This window comes from Falco punctatus (assembly GCF_963210335.1).
Source record: "Falco punctatus genome assembly, chromosome: 6".
Taxonomy (NCBI): domain Eukaryota; kingdom Metazoa; phylum Chordata; class Aves; order Falconiformes; family Falconidae; genus Falco; species Falco punctatus.
Window position 1 is genome coordinate 41768879 of NC_137585.1, and position 15984 is coordinate 41784862.

Genomic DNA, 15984 nt, shown 5'->3' on the forward strand with positions numbered 1-15984 from the left:
AATTATCTGCAGGCTTATACAAGTAAATTTCCCCTATAATCATGCTTTCTCATTAAATTATTAGTAATAAGTAGTACTCAATGACATTTAAAATGTCCAAATTGTTGACATTTACAGTACTCAGTTGCTGTAGGCAGTATAGAACAGATTACTGGGTATTACAAATCATACTCATTCTATCCTGTTATCCCTTTTTATATGATAGGTGTATATAAAATATTATTATATTGATTGCACTGAGGCAAGATACCTTGCAGTAGTTTTTACGTGAGATTTTTTAAAACTTTAAGTTCTTTATGTTATATTTCAGGATTTCAAAAGACAAAATTAATGTGCAAAGCATTCAGTTTGGCTTATCCTTTCTCACCTTAAATAATTTATCAAGAATGCTGTAAAATATTAAGCTTTTTCATTCTCATTAACTTTTAATATTCAATTTTTTTCTTCCTGCTCACAAATCAGATCAGCCTCTGAAAATGTTAGCTCAAAGCTTATATTTGTATCCGTCATATGTTTCTGTAATTGCAATTTTTGTGACTTAAAGATTTGTATTTTTTTGCCTTTAGTGAATTCACTCATATTTTATAGTCTGTGTTCTTTATACTGAGACTCCTACAAAGAACTCCCAAATCATTAGTATGTCTTTCTGTCTTTTTTTTCTTCACCAAATCATAAAATATTGCCTTTTGAGGTATCTTGCCAGTCTCTTCTTTTGGTCTCTTTTTTATTCTCACATTCCTCAAGACATGACTGATTCTGAAAACATGCAGTTTGCAATTCATTTTACAGACAGGAAGCTGTAGAATTGTATCCTCAGATCATCCTGTTCTTCATTTTCATGGTCTCTACTGTCTCTTTTCAGTGTATGCCTGAACATGTCACAGAAGGTATCAACAATGTCTGACATCTACATAGCAGTCTTCTAAAACCTTACTTTCAGCTTGATATTCCTTTCTATATTTTAGCTTTCAGAAAGGTTCTGAATTGTACATGCAGCTCATCTGTTTCTCCTCCCTCTCTGTCACAGCAGGGGTTTTTTAAACAGTTGTCTTCTAAGTCAGTGGTCTGAGTGTAAACATCCCCTGAGGTTCCTCTTTTCTTGGTATTACTCTAGTGTCAGGAATGTGTAAATGCATGATTAAGCTGATTGATGGCAACTAATATCCTACTTCATTTAGGATTGCTGATAAGCACCAAGTTTATGAAACACATTTCTCTTTACAGCCATAACTTTGTACATGAGTAATTAATTATCCTCCTTATTCTTCCTTTCCTTATATCATAGACTCTCATTAATTACAATTGCTTTCTGTGCAAGTGCCTTTAAACTTCCACATTGCAGTCACCTGCAGTTATTTAGATGTTTCAGTCCGGGATAGTACTGACTAACTATTTGTTAATGCTCTTCATAAAACACTTTGTATTTCAACTTCTCTTCATAAAATACCTTCTATTTTATTTTCTGTTCTTCCAGAAGGAGCATTTAAGGTCAATATTTTACCATTTTGCTGTTATCCTTAGATAGAGGATTTCTTCACTGGTAGTGTCAAAACCAATAACTACTGATAATAGAGTATCATTCATCATGAAACTTAGACCTATTTCATGCTTCACAGCCTTTTCTCTCCTATAAAAGAGTGTGAATTCACTGACTTAAAGAGATCCATGTACCAGGTATCCTGTGAGGCTGTGATGTGTACGCAACACTTCAAAAGCACATGGCTGGGTCCCAGTTCTACTTATGCTCTAAATATTGCTTGTTTCAACTCCTTGTCCTTTTTCTATGTCTTCTAGTCCCACCCACCAGTTTACTCTTGAGTTCAAAGATGAACTTTTTAGAGGGTTTGCAGGTCTTGAGATATTGAGATAAAAGGCATAAACATTTTTCTCTGAAGTGGTTGTGACTCACACCAGAACAGACCTTTAATTTATGACCATTGTGCTGCCAGAGAGGCTTAGTTTTCCACATGGGAATGATTGTTGCTGGATCTAAGGACTTTGTATTGTAAGCATACACCCCTAGCATACAGAGCTTATTCATAGTCACAGGCCACAAGGTGGGCTATTCATGTCAGTCAGCAAACACTAAGACATCCTGTTGATAGTAAATGCATCTCGAGCCACTCAGCCACTCCAGAACCACAGCCGCTTTAGGCTGATTATGCAGGTTTGCCTGGAGTATTTCTTGAAGCCTCTGAACTATAAGATAGATTGAAATGTCAGGAAAAGATATGTTTGGATAAAAGCACTGAAATACCTGAAAATTATAAAGGAGGCAATCTTCCGTGATATTTGCTGATTCTGAGGACAAAATGTCTGTTTAAACTGGATATATGTTTGCTACAGAAAGTGAGAACATTATTTTCAAATGATAGGTAAAAATATTTCTGATAATATGGAAGTCATAAACTGTAAAATATGCATAATTTAGTTTAACAGTGAGTAAATGACTGAATGCATAACCAGAGTAATAGGATGAAAATAAGAAAATTGAGTATATTAAAAATCTCACACCAAATAAAAAAAAACAAACACAGCTTTTATTAGGCTGTGAAATAGTATTTCAATAAAAGAAATAAAAGCCTTATCTCTTGCATCTTACAAACTCACATTTTGAATTAGTTAATTATAAAACCTGTTTTTACACAGAAGTTTTAAAAACTGTCCAGGGACACTTAATAGATATTGGGAGAGGGGGCATATGAAAAAAAAACACTCTCTCACTCATATGGCAGGGAAAAAAATGTGAAAATATACTTCTGTACACAATTTAGAGAACAGATACCAGCATTACTGCATGGGAGGGTTTTGATATAAACAGGGTTTGCAAAATAAATGCAGCCAATTCCGTAAGACACAGAACAAACTGTGGATCACTGTAGAAAACAGGTGATTTCAAGTTAATGGATTTATTTTTTTATTCAATAAACCTAAAGGAACCATTCTCTATAGACTTATGTATATTAATAAATGTGAAAAAGCTGTATTTCACTACATGTAGAATAAGTTTAAGGAAGTCTTTGAATATGGTATCCAAGGGGAATTTAAAAGAGATATCTCACAGAACAAAGGAGAAACCAGCTAAGGAAATCATTACATTTTTAGTAAAAATATTCATTAAAAGCTGATATCGAGTGCCATTTGATCATATAACCACAGCTAATTATAAGCTTGAGGGGAAGATCTTAAAACTGTTACATTAGACTATTGCATTTTAGGTCATTAGTGATTTTTAGCATTTCAGGTATTCATTACATTGAAATCCATCATAATGTGTCCAGTCGGAAATTATTCACATTAATATAATAATTTTCACTTATATTTTTATTGTCTGAATTAATATGAATTTAACTCATTATGATGAAGAATTAGCATTACATTTTACTTTATAGAAATGTACTCTCTTTTGTTATTAACAAGTATGTTAGAGCAGTGTATAATGAATAAAAATCTACAAGAAGAATATATTTCCATCAGTTCATAATAACATCATTTCACACAGTATCTTATTAAAATGTGAGTTTATTAGCAAAACTGACAATGTATTTGAAACCATTCCTGTTACATCCTGCAAGGCAGAGAAGAATCATTATAAAAAAAACAGTAAAGAATACTGTTTTCCTTTTAAATTGTATTGTATATCTCCATGGGTGAATAATTACTTATGGACAATCAGATGAGGAACACCTGTCATTTAGTATATGTTATACAGGTAGTAGATTTGGTTTTGATTTTTTTTTTTTTATGGTAACAAGAAAACATTAAATAACACATTACTATGCTTGTTTGTTCTTTCATATAATCATATTAGCCTCATAGTACTCTTTCAAGTGTAACTATTCTCTCTTATAAATGGGACTTGATGCACAGGGAAGCTATACAAATTCACATAAAAGAATTGTAGGAAAATGGACAGTTAAAGGCATATAGGCCAAGTCCCAGAAAATCACTCAAATCATGGAACCATCCTTCTTTTCTCATTAACTCAGAACATGCAGGGCACATTTTCCTAGGGAAAATGTTAGCAGAAAATATTTCAATGATAATAAAAAAATTGACCAGATAATCCTCTTGAGATAAATAGCTATCTCTTGTTCTAGCTATAATCTGTGTGAATCTGAAATTCTGTCCGCAGGTCTGCTACTCTGACTCCAATAAATCTGCTTCCTTAGATAATGATGACTGATGACTGCGACCTCTGTTATTGTTTTGCTTCCCTTACTATCATTTGTATCTTGATTTCTTCTGTAGAAATAAGTCTAAAAAATCAGCTTGATTTACTTTTAAGATGTAGTTAATGGCAGCATCTAAGGCATTAATAGACATGACCTAACAGTTAAGTGTATCTCATGTTTGATAAACTCTCAAGCATCTGCTAGTATTGTGAGAAAAATTTACCACTTTTCTTGGATAATCCTAGCAGGCAGTACTTACATGATATGTAAATTAAGACAAACATATTAGCACAAAAAAAAGGAACATAACGTTAAACATCTCTACCACAGTGGCCAGTGACTCCAGACCGAGTTCTAAACCATAGATATCCAATAGTCAGGTACTTGCAAATTGCAGTAGAACAAACCTCTCCCTTCCTTGGAAGGTGTTGCCTTACTCTATCTGAAAGATTAAATGCCTCTAGCTATTTAAACACTGTTGCTGTCATCATGGAGGGCTCAGTCTGACTGCAGAGATTCAATGAACAGCTACCTCTGCACCTTATCAGGCCTGATGAAGAGCCCTACCAGTCATCTGCAAACAAAAGCCAGCACAAAGTTACCTGCCACTAATTACTGAGACAGAGGGAAAGACACCTCCTTTCCCCCCTCCTGATTCATCCAGAGCTCTGAGTAAATAATTTTCACAAATGAAATTATTTGTACCCATTTCTAGCCCTTTTACTCCCCATCCACTGTGAACCATCAACAAAGCTCAGCCCTGCCTAGGACCTGAGGACACATGCCTTCAGCATGTGGGCACACTCTTCCCACTCTGTCTTCACTGACACACACACTGCCTTAACAGTTCTGTACCATTCCACAGGGAAATTCCTGTGCCACCAACAGCCTGAGGAAATCATGGCTTCATGGACTTTCAAGATATCTTTTATTTCTTTTTACTTTTCATTGATGATGTGATATCTTGCTACCTTCCCTGTCTCCCTTCTGTTCTTTGGCAGACTGGACAGGGCTTGAGAGGGTTCTGAGAGATTGAAGACCTTGTATATCAGGACTGTTTGGCTCCCCTATTATTGGATTCTATTTTCTTTCACTATTCATGACATGACTGCATGGGAAGGCTCTTGGATTTCCTCTGTGGGTCCAGTTTTTCCTTCATCTCACAGCCACTAGAAAGCTTTAAGTCTCTGCTACTGTGCAGTTTGGCTTCTGAGTGATTCCAAAGTCCAAAGCTTAAGGGTCACCTACAAGGCATCTGCATCTGGTAATCAGACTAGAAATTTGTGCAAGACTTGATGGCTTTGATATGGGGAAATGTAAAAAATATCTGCATCTCTGTAAAAACTGCAAATAATCTCTTTGTATGAAAGAATTTTTTTTTTCAATACTTAAGTCAAATATTAGTGAAAAAAAGGACTACAGCTAATGGTTAATTAAGTGTCCAATTTGAAAAAAAAATAGTGACAAGGAAAGGGAGGAAAAGATTCAGAAGAAATTGAAAAAAATCCCAGACTGACTTGTCACATATCCTATTTCAAGCAGAGCAAATTAAGAAGACTGTGTTAGAATGTAACAAGATAAATAGTTATTAACAATTCACCATCATGCAGAAATCATGTAGTGGTCACACATGTTTAGTATACAATGAAGGCAGTTATCTTATTAAACTTAATGGCATCTGTAAAGGGGAGACAAGTCACAGGCTTGAGACAGTAATGAGATAAGCTTGCAGTCCTAACAGTTTGCATGCAAATGACCTCATCTGAATTAAATTAATGTCTGCTTTTTTGTACTATTCTGAAAGCACCGCCATTCCCATTGTTCTATCCTCGCTTTCTTGAATTTTCTTAGAAACACACAAAAAAATATGCTAATCAAGACTCTAAAGATCAGCTTGTACTCTGCCATTATGTGTTTTCAAATGTTTGTTTCTGAGTGCAAGCTTCTATTAAAGTCCATCAAAGACACGTATGGACTGATTTATGTCTTGTTAGCAATTTTAATAAAGTTTAAAAACTTGAAATTTATATTTGATTTGAAATGTATTCATGTGTTTGGAAAAGATAATGAGATGATAAGGCCTCACATTCAGATGAACAATAAATCAATGCATTTAATTATTTTTTCAATACATAGAAAACTTCCTTATATTTTATTTAGGTTTATGCATTCCATAATTAAAAAAAATAGAGAAGCTGGAGTCATATTTATCTTCACCTACTTCAGTTTATTTTTCCTGCAAATGATATTTCAGAAGAGGTAAGCACTATTTCATATATTTGCTTTCTATGCAGTTGATTTTTAGATTTATACCATCACATGTCAGTTTGAGAGTGAAAAAATTTCTATGTTCAGTAATGCAACATGCTCAGTAATTTGACCACAGCCTAGCAAAACATTTATGAGCATGTTTAATTTTATACAGAAGAACAGATTGTACTTTAAATTATGAATACAAAGAAAAAAGGTATTTTGACAGGTGAGGGTAAATAGTTATAGAATTGTGCAAATCTGAGTCCAACACAAGCTGCAAATAAATACAATTTAAACAGTAAGTGCTTTAAATTTGCATTTTAATGAAAGTCACACTAATTCTTTGAATAACTTCTGCTGTTATTGTGGACTCAGTAATAAGTTGCACTTCTCCCCTTTTCCATTCTTAGTGTTCCCGACATTTCATCTGGGACAGAGTTAATTTTCTTGTTAGTAGCTGGTGCAGTGCTGTGTTTGGGATTTGGTGTGAGAACAATGTCGATAACACACTGATGGTTTTGGTTGCTGCTGGGTGATGTTTATACTAAGTCAAGGACTTCTAGTTTCTCAGACCTTGAGTGAGAGGGCTGGAGGGGCACAAGAAATTGGGATGTGATACACCCAGGACAGCTGACCTGTACTACCCAAAGAGGTATTCCATACCATGGGATGTCATGCTTGGTATATAAACTGGGGGTGGAGGATGGGGTGGGGGGGTGGTAGTTGGCTGGGGTGAACAATCATTGCTTGGGGACTGGCAGGGCATTAGTCACTGCATGGTGAGCAGCTGTAGTGTGCATCACTTTGTTCTCTTTCCTCCCTTCCCTTTGGATTTCATTCGTCTCCTCCCTCCTTTCATTATAACTGTTATTGTTATTATTATTACTCTCTCATTTTTATTTCATTTCAGTTATTAAATTGTTCTTATTTCAACCCTTGAGTTTTACATTCCTTTCTGATTGTCCTCCCCATCCCTCTGGGTGAGGGGGGAGGAGGTGAGTACTTGGTTACTGGCTGAGATTAAACCACGACAATTGCACTTTTTCCACTGTTAGCGTTCTAGTAAAAATGCAGTTTTATTGTGACATAAAATATGCAATATCATGCAATTCAATTATTTGATTACTTCCCCCTCTCTTAAATATCAGAAAATAGAAAAAAAACCACCACACAAAACAACTGTTCTTCTCTCTTTTTTTTGGTCGTTATTCAGACAAGTGATTGACAGAATAAACTTACATTATCTTAAAGAACTATCCCTGTGATTGGATTCCTCCGAAGAAGACTAGGACTGCTGGTGAACAGTCACAGAGAGAATTTCTCACATACTTAAAGGATTAAGCACCAAGTGTTGTACAGCCTCTAAATACCAAGAAAGAAGGATGGCTATCCCTTAAAGACTCCTGTTCATGTGGTACTCTAGCAGCAGGCTCTAGTAAGGTGTTCTTTTTGAAACAGCTAACAGCTGTGAAATGCAGGTAGCAAGGCTTGGGAAGATTCAACTGACATCCTAGTACCTCCAGATTTCCTCCTCAAGCATAGAATGGAAACCTTTTGGAAGTTATTTTAGAAAAAGTTGGAAAAAAGGAAATTACCTTGCTGGAAGTAACCATAAATTATTAAGGGAGATTAAACACATTTTCAGAGACCAAGAAGAGAAGTAATCAGGAGGAAAGGAAATTATTAAGTCAGTAATTTAGAAGTTGTGAGATAGCTTTCATTTAACCTTTCAGCTTATGAAAAAAACCAACATAATACTCTATGTACGAACTACAGTTTTTAAAAGACCATGTCCAATGAAAGCATGTGGAGGTGAAGATGCTATTGATTTGACTGTCCTAACTATGCTGAAAAGTTCTGTTCCCTATTCTCTGATCAACAGAAGAAAATAGCCATGAGAACAAAATTAATATACACAGGATAGAGACCGGACTTAAGATGATATTTAAGATAGAAAGAGGAATTAAATATTTTAATTAAGAAATGCTAGAAAATGGGAAATGGTAAAATAAACCACCAACTTCACTTGTGGCTAACCAACTATAAGTAGGAGTTCCATTATTCCAGACAACTTGATAGTGTAAAGCAGAATCATCTCAACCTTTAAAAACCAAAGTGTCAAAACAGAAATCTAAACTCTGTTCTAACAATGGTTCAATATATAAATTCATCATCTCATCCTGGAAACTGAAAAATATGTATAAGACTATTTCCTTGCCTTCCTACCTGCAGTGGTGTTATGAAGAATATCTGATGCTTCCTATATAGAAAGATATGTTTAGCATTTTCTGACATGTGTCAATGAATTGTGCTTTTCCCATCATTACATCTGCTTCCAAGGCTAACTGCCACTGGCTCATACAAAACACCAACAAAATAAAGGTGTTTGAATTCTTGCATGATCCACTTAAAAATATGTAATCAGAAAGGAAATATTCAAATTCATTCTATTAAGTTGATTATAAGATTAAGGCCAAACACCTGGTGTGTTAGCATATAGGTAGAAGAAAACATAATTTGTAAATCTTTATATTTTTTACCTGTTGAAGTGGTATGTAGATAAAATATGTAGGAAACATCTGGTAGAAAAAAATAATATGATTGACCTGTAGAACCATGAAAGGAAGTTGCCTATTATGTTTTTTAATATTATGCACAATTATTTGTGTCTTTTCATTTCAGGTTTTATTTTTCATTTTTTGCTTTTGTTCAGCTGATCATTCTATTGGTAGATACAGAGAAAGACAGATGTGGGGGCTCGTGAGGACAGATGGAGTGGGGCATAAGCAGAAATCATCTCTCAGGAAGGTGGTAGAAATCTGTTTTGAGTTTCTTCAGGTTGTACAGTGTTGAAAGACATCAATTCAGTCAACTGGAGCAAACCGGTCTTGGTGAAACAACATAACGCAAAATGCTGATGTAGAAAAAAGTACCTGCAAAAATAATGAATGTCATGTTGGCTTTACGGAGAAAGTTTAAAGCAAAGTTCTGAGTTACTCAGTTTTGCAGAAGTTAAACTGAAGCTCCTGCATCTTGATTATGATTTGGAAACATGGTGCAGGTAATCCATTAAGACCTAAGAGGCGATTTGTATTCTCAGCACCTTGGAAAATACAGACTCATGTTAGGTCTACTGATTACTGATACAGCAAGGAAGACTGAAAAAATTAAGACACAAGAAGTATGAAAGGTTACTCTACAAGACTTTTTTTAGAACTTGTGGTTTCACTAGGCAAGTGTTTACAAGTACTTTATTCTGAACTCCCACTAAAAAAACAAACAAACAAACAAAAACCAAACCAGCATGAGTTATGAGGCTCAAATCACCTCATTTCTGTCATAAGGTTCTGTGAGAAGAAAAATTTGCAATAAACTGGCATGTTCCTAATATCTTTTTTATCTCAAAATATCCTTCTGTAACTGTTTTGGTCTTAGTAACTTAATTTAAAAGATAAGAAAGAAAAAGAAAAGTGATAAAGTTCACTAGATTTTAATCCTGGTCTACCTGTGTTAGAAGAAAAAAGCTAGTTCAAGATTTATTTCAGAAACTGAAAATGAAAAACATACATGAATAATCCATGCGGTTCACAGAAAGTTATTATAGTGCAAAAAATTACATTTATTCCATGGATCAACCTTGCTACTAGGCGTTTTGATGAAGTAAGTGTTGATCATTGAGAGAGTGTCTAACAGTGTGTGGCGAAGAAATACTGTTATATCAGGCTCATTACTCTCAATGTTGCTAAACAGACAAGTTGAATCAGTGCCTTTTTTCTTCATGTAACCTTAATCCCTCAATGTATAAAACTCTTCCTTGATCAATTCCAGATCCACCTGTCTTCTCAGCATAGATTTCCCCTGAAGTCTCTTCTCTGGTGAAATCCTTCACTGTGAGTTAGCTTAAGGGAACTTAAACCAGCTGAGCTGAATAACTTCACATTTAGCAACAAAAGGACATAAATAAAGGAACAATTTGACAATTTTTGTGATACTGTATTTTTTCTCTGCATGCTACATTTTGGACTGGAAAGGTGGATATTCCAAGGAAATGATTTGTGACAGAATCACTAACATAAAAGCACTTAGACACTATCTAAGATCCAACATGTAGAGTAAATCTAGGACCATTCATGCTGGCGTTATGCTGTAATACGTGGTCCCAAAATATTTAATAACATGGAACTAAATGCCCTACCAGTTAAGAAACTGCATTTTTCTAAACAATAAGATGCTCCAACACCATCTTACCTCCTCCACAATGGCCTGAAGTGAACCATGTCTTCTGGAGATAGAAAAAAGCTCACAAAACTTTGTCTCTTCCATAAATAATAAAATTCTATTTCCCTTTATTGAAATGAATATACTTTAAACAATTGTATATATTGTTTACAAATTTATTAGTATGATAACATATAGATGTTAACACTTAAAGTTATTTAACACTACAAAACATTTTCTATATTACTATAAGGATATGATGAAATTAAATTATAATATAAAATGGTTGCTTTCAAAACTATGTTACTAATATAAATACAAGACTTTGCTTACAGAAGCAATGATATTCCATCATTTTTAGAGATAAAAGATGCAATATGTTAAGAAAGAATATTGTTGTATTCTGCAAATATGTAAACATTGTAAGATTTACATAAATCAAGGTAATAAAGGACATTCTTCAACCATACATTGAAGCTGGGGAGAACAGATGCTGGTTACTCCCAGAGGTATGCAGAAAAGGGGGGAAGAATACATTATATAGTCAAATATGATCTTATCCATACACTTTATTATGTCAATCTGCAAGTGCTCCTTTTAATTTTCACAGGACTAAAGAACTCTCAGGCAGAACAAAAATTATAAAAAATTAGCATTTAATTCTGATTTCAATATTTTCAAATTTGTTTTCAGCTGCAATGAGAACTCAAATACTAAGCTTTAATTTTTCTTTAAAGAAAAACAAATATTTATAAATGTCAAAACTTATTCCAGTATTTTAGGCTAAAATTAATCCTTTTTATATCATTGATTCAAAATGTTCCAATTCAGTTTGTTGAAGTGATCTTATGCATAGCTATTTGATATGACACAAATCAATTCAACATTTATATACCTTTCCTTCCTATGAAAAAAAGTTTCACAGGAGTTCTCATCTACCCGAAGCCCTCATTTATATACACCCACCCCTCCCAGCACCTGCCCCCACACCCAGCACCTCCCCCTACAATTTATACCACACAATTTAATTTTGGAAGATTTATTGAAATATTTTGAGCACAAAGAAACTTAAATTGAGGATTGCAGCAGTCTTATGAACTTTATATTTAATGCATATCTATTTACATTTAGGATATTTTCTTGTATCTATGGAATCTAATCGTAGTTTCTCTGACTTTATATGTTTAATTCCTACTACTACAGCTTATAGAGAGAAAAAAATGAAAGTTGGAATCCTAGAGATTTCTATTTTATATTTAATGTTGGAAATGCTGTCAAGTTTCTTGTGAAGATACTACGAAATGCTTTAGCTAGGTTTTGTGGACTAAGAATCTGTTACTCCCCAAATGCAAAGTAATCTTATTCCTATAAAAAGTCTTATTCCTTATTAATTTTCATAATTTTTTTTTGTGCACCCTATGTTACATAGTGTCAAGATCTTTACAATTGCTTTTTTAGACTATCAATATAGTGTTCAGTAATGCTGCTTTGTTATTTGTATATCTGTATGTTGTACTCAATTTTGGAAACTTATTTTCAGCAATGATGGGAATATGGATAAACACAAACTAGGATGGATAGGCTGTTGAAACCACTGTTAATGTCATCATCATAATTGAAAACTTTAACAATTGTGTCATTTAGACTATGGTAATAAAGTAGCAATATTATTCCATGAATGCCTTTGTCTTTATAAAGGCAATGCTAAAGACAGTTTTACAGAGAAACAGTAACCTATCCGACAATGCCAGGATAAAAGTCAATGATAATATCAAGTAAATTAGAACATAAAAGTGGATGACCAGGAAAGCTAATGCCTTTCACTAAGCATGAAAAACCATTTATGAAAATGATAGTGATAGGAAGATCATTCACTTTATTTTATGAGTACAAAACAGTGTACATAAACTAGAATCTGAAACAGATATGTCTGATTTTTATAATTGCTAAGGAGTCTACTGCTCCTACTTTAGAAAAATACATCTTTTTCTAAGCCTCAGCTTAGCTTCCATGACTCCTATTACATCATATTCTGCTTTTATCAAATATTCTGATGCACATTTAAAAATATCAATATTCTCTGACAAGTACAATATGAGCAACTGTAAGATTAAAAATAGAGAAGAGCTGTCATGACTTTCGATGTGGCTTTTGTGGGGGTTGTTTTTTGGGTTTTTTTTTCAGGTCTTCAGACTATTTCTTATGCCAATAAAAGTACATACAATAAACCACCTTTCCCAATAATTGGCTAGGAGGGTTCCATGTGAATTTGAGTCCTGCAGGTAAGTGGATGAACTAGTATTAACAGTGATTTGTTTTACTTGCTCATCTACTGATCCATTTTCAAATGTATTTTTTTCCCCCCAGCCTTTCATATGTATGTAACAATTTTTTAGGGCTATCTTCAGAACGTGTGTTTCTTATTCCAGGCATGTATGGTACTTGATCAACCGCTCACTGTCAAAAAAAATATCAAAACTGCATCAGAGGTTTCAGTCTTGCCTTGTCTCAGAAAAAGGAGGTAATAGAGCACAGTGTTGTCATTCTGATAAAATTTTATCATAAGTAAATGTCCACAGTACATACATCCTCTGAATATGAAAAATCGGAGATCAGTTGAACTGTTAATTCATGGAGACATTAAATACTTTGTGTGCACAGTTTCTGTAATTTTTATTAACACAGAACATGACCAAATCCTGAGTCTCAGTACTGCAGGAATAGATTGCTTGGGTATAAATTAGCAACAGTTGCATGACAGTCTTCCAGCATTATGTAAAATGAATTTGATTATCCAAACAGTAATGCAAGTAGATACTAACAAGCACAGCAAAAAACGAAGTAGCGTGAAATCAGTGATCCAGGTAATGGGTATGTTTTTTACAGGTGTCCAACGTTTTATGGCTCATGGTTTAGCAAGTTCTTCCACATCGTCCTGGCATCTAGTTATTTAATTTCTTAACTTTGCTTAATGCCATTACCCACTTTCAGAAATGCATTCCCAGAAAATTCTTAGTGAACTGCTCAAAACATCAAGGGTAGTTCTCAAAGGACTGCTTAAAACAAGGTAATACTGTTACCTATGGTTTGAAATCACAAGGTCAGAAATTGGACCACTACAAAGTAATGTACTATAATGAAACATCTCTCCCTTGGGAAAGTGTAACATATTCTTGTTTTCAGTATTCTAGTCATGATTCAAAAGCTTGGATTTTGAAGACACAAGATATCATTGTCATCTTCTTACTCCAGAAAAGGAAATTAGCCGCAATTTAAGCTTATAATGTTCAGCCTTGATTCCATTAACACATCTTATGAATTCTTCTGCCTAGTCAAAACCTATAATGATTGAACTTTATATTCCAATGCAAGTCTGGAAATCTCAATGCTTTCCGTAATAATAATACAAATAGCCCTAGTAGAACAGCTCTACTTCTTTCTAAACTCAACTGCAGTTAGAAATTAGCAGAAACCATTTAAAAATTGGGAAAAAAAACCTCTAAAAATGTTTTTATCAGTCTATCAATCCACAGCCTTGGCAAGTCTGAAGTTATTCAGCAAATGGATCACTATGTCTCTCTTCCAGTTTATTTCTAATTGCAATGTCTTTAGGCAGTTGATTGCAAGGATTTACATTATAACAACATTATAAATATATCAGTGGTACTACTTCTGTCTTACTGTATATGTAGTATATGTTACTCAGAAAGTAGGGAAAAGTATGACACTGTGAAGCTACAACTTTAGTACTGAAGTTACTGAAGCTTTCCATACAGTTCCAACCATGAAGTATCTTTAAACTTCTTTTCAAAATAAACTAGCAAAATAATAAATGAAAAACCAATCTTGATTTTTCTGATATATAAGGTCATCAAAATTACTTTCTCTATTGTACCCTTCCATAATATAACTGATAACCTTGAAGGGAGGAATAAACTCTGAAATTAGGAAAGGTGAGTCTCTAGGGCCTAGCAGCCTGTTTCAGAAAAGTAGAGTTAAACCAAAACCAAATACATTTAATTGCAGAAGGAAGGAAAGGTGGAGAGAAGCACAATGCTAAAAGTTTACGTGGGGATTACCACACATATTCTGAGTTATTTCTCTGTATAAACAAGATTTATGTCACTAAATTCTCTGTATGAAAGCACAGATGTTAGTCCCCATGGACTACCAAACTCCAGATTAAATTTTCATGAAAGATAGGGAGTTTTAAAATTAATAGTTCTACTGTTTACAACAGAAATGAGACAGAAATTACACTGATGCATGCAGCCAAATGAGATATTGGTTACATACATTTCTCCACAGGATCTAACTTATATGTTTCCCCTACAACTTTCCTTGAAACCTTACTCTATAAATGGAGTCCTGCAGTGCCATGGTATTTCTACATGGCAAATCCAGACCATTGATACGATATATTTAAAGGCAATAAAATAGTTGATGTTATGCAATTGAGAGACTAAAGAAGAGGAAAACACATTTGAATTTCCTAACCATCTCATTTGAGCCAAAACTGGAATTTTAGTCTGATACAGAGCAAAAGATAGATCAGTGCTACAGTTGAAATATTTAATATTAAGCTGATGACCAGGTATTAGTCCCATTAATGGTTCTAGCTATCAGAGTCTTTGAAGTTTCAGTAGCTGATCAGTAAAATTATTATTTATGTTTCTTGGGATTCCTACAACTATACCAACATAAATGACCCTGACTCAAAATCTACTGAACTTTATGAACTTTGGATTGTAACCTGAAACAGCAAAGAAAGCAATATGAACTGCCATAAATACAGACATGCTATAGAACAAATAGTATGCAGCATTCAACATAACTTTCAAAAAGAGCGTGCTTTCTGGACAGTTGTTCCTTTTATTTATTTTGACCTCTCGCAATTACTGTTAATTCAAAATTGAAACAATTTACAAGTGCATTGGACTGCTTAAGTTTTGCATTCTGAGGAAACTATTAACATGTACTACCAGATACATGAAGGATGGCATTCAGAGAATTTCTAGTTTGCTTTTGAGTCTGAGTTACTGCTTTTCCAGTTGTGTCTTAGCATCAAATGTTATTGGAAATTGCAATCTTCATGAAAGTTACACTACTTTGTTCTCAGGGGTCATACTTATTTACATGTAGACAAATTTTGATGGGGGAAATCTTAGTGAGAACTATACTATCAGCTCTTCTAACAGCTTAGAGAGGAAAACGATTCCTACTTGCAGAAAGAGCCCTAAACATCCATTCCACGAGCTGCTGAGGGGTTGGATACATCAACGCAGGTGCTGCTGGGCCAGTCCTCCCCTGCTTTCTAAAACTGTTATATGAAAGAAGT

At 34.2% G+C, this 15984-nt stretch overlaps 1 protein-coding gene across 5 annotated transcripts in view; it reads right to left on the minus strand.

Moving 5' to 3' along the window:
* MGAT4C (MGAT4 family member C) overlaps positions 1–15984 on the minus strand; it is a 433108-nt gene that overhangs the window by 88924 nt on the left and 328200 nt on the right. The gene's annotated exons all lie outside the window — the stretch shown is intronic.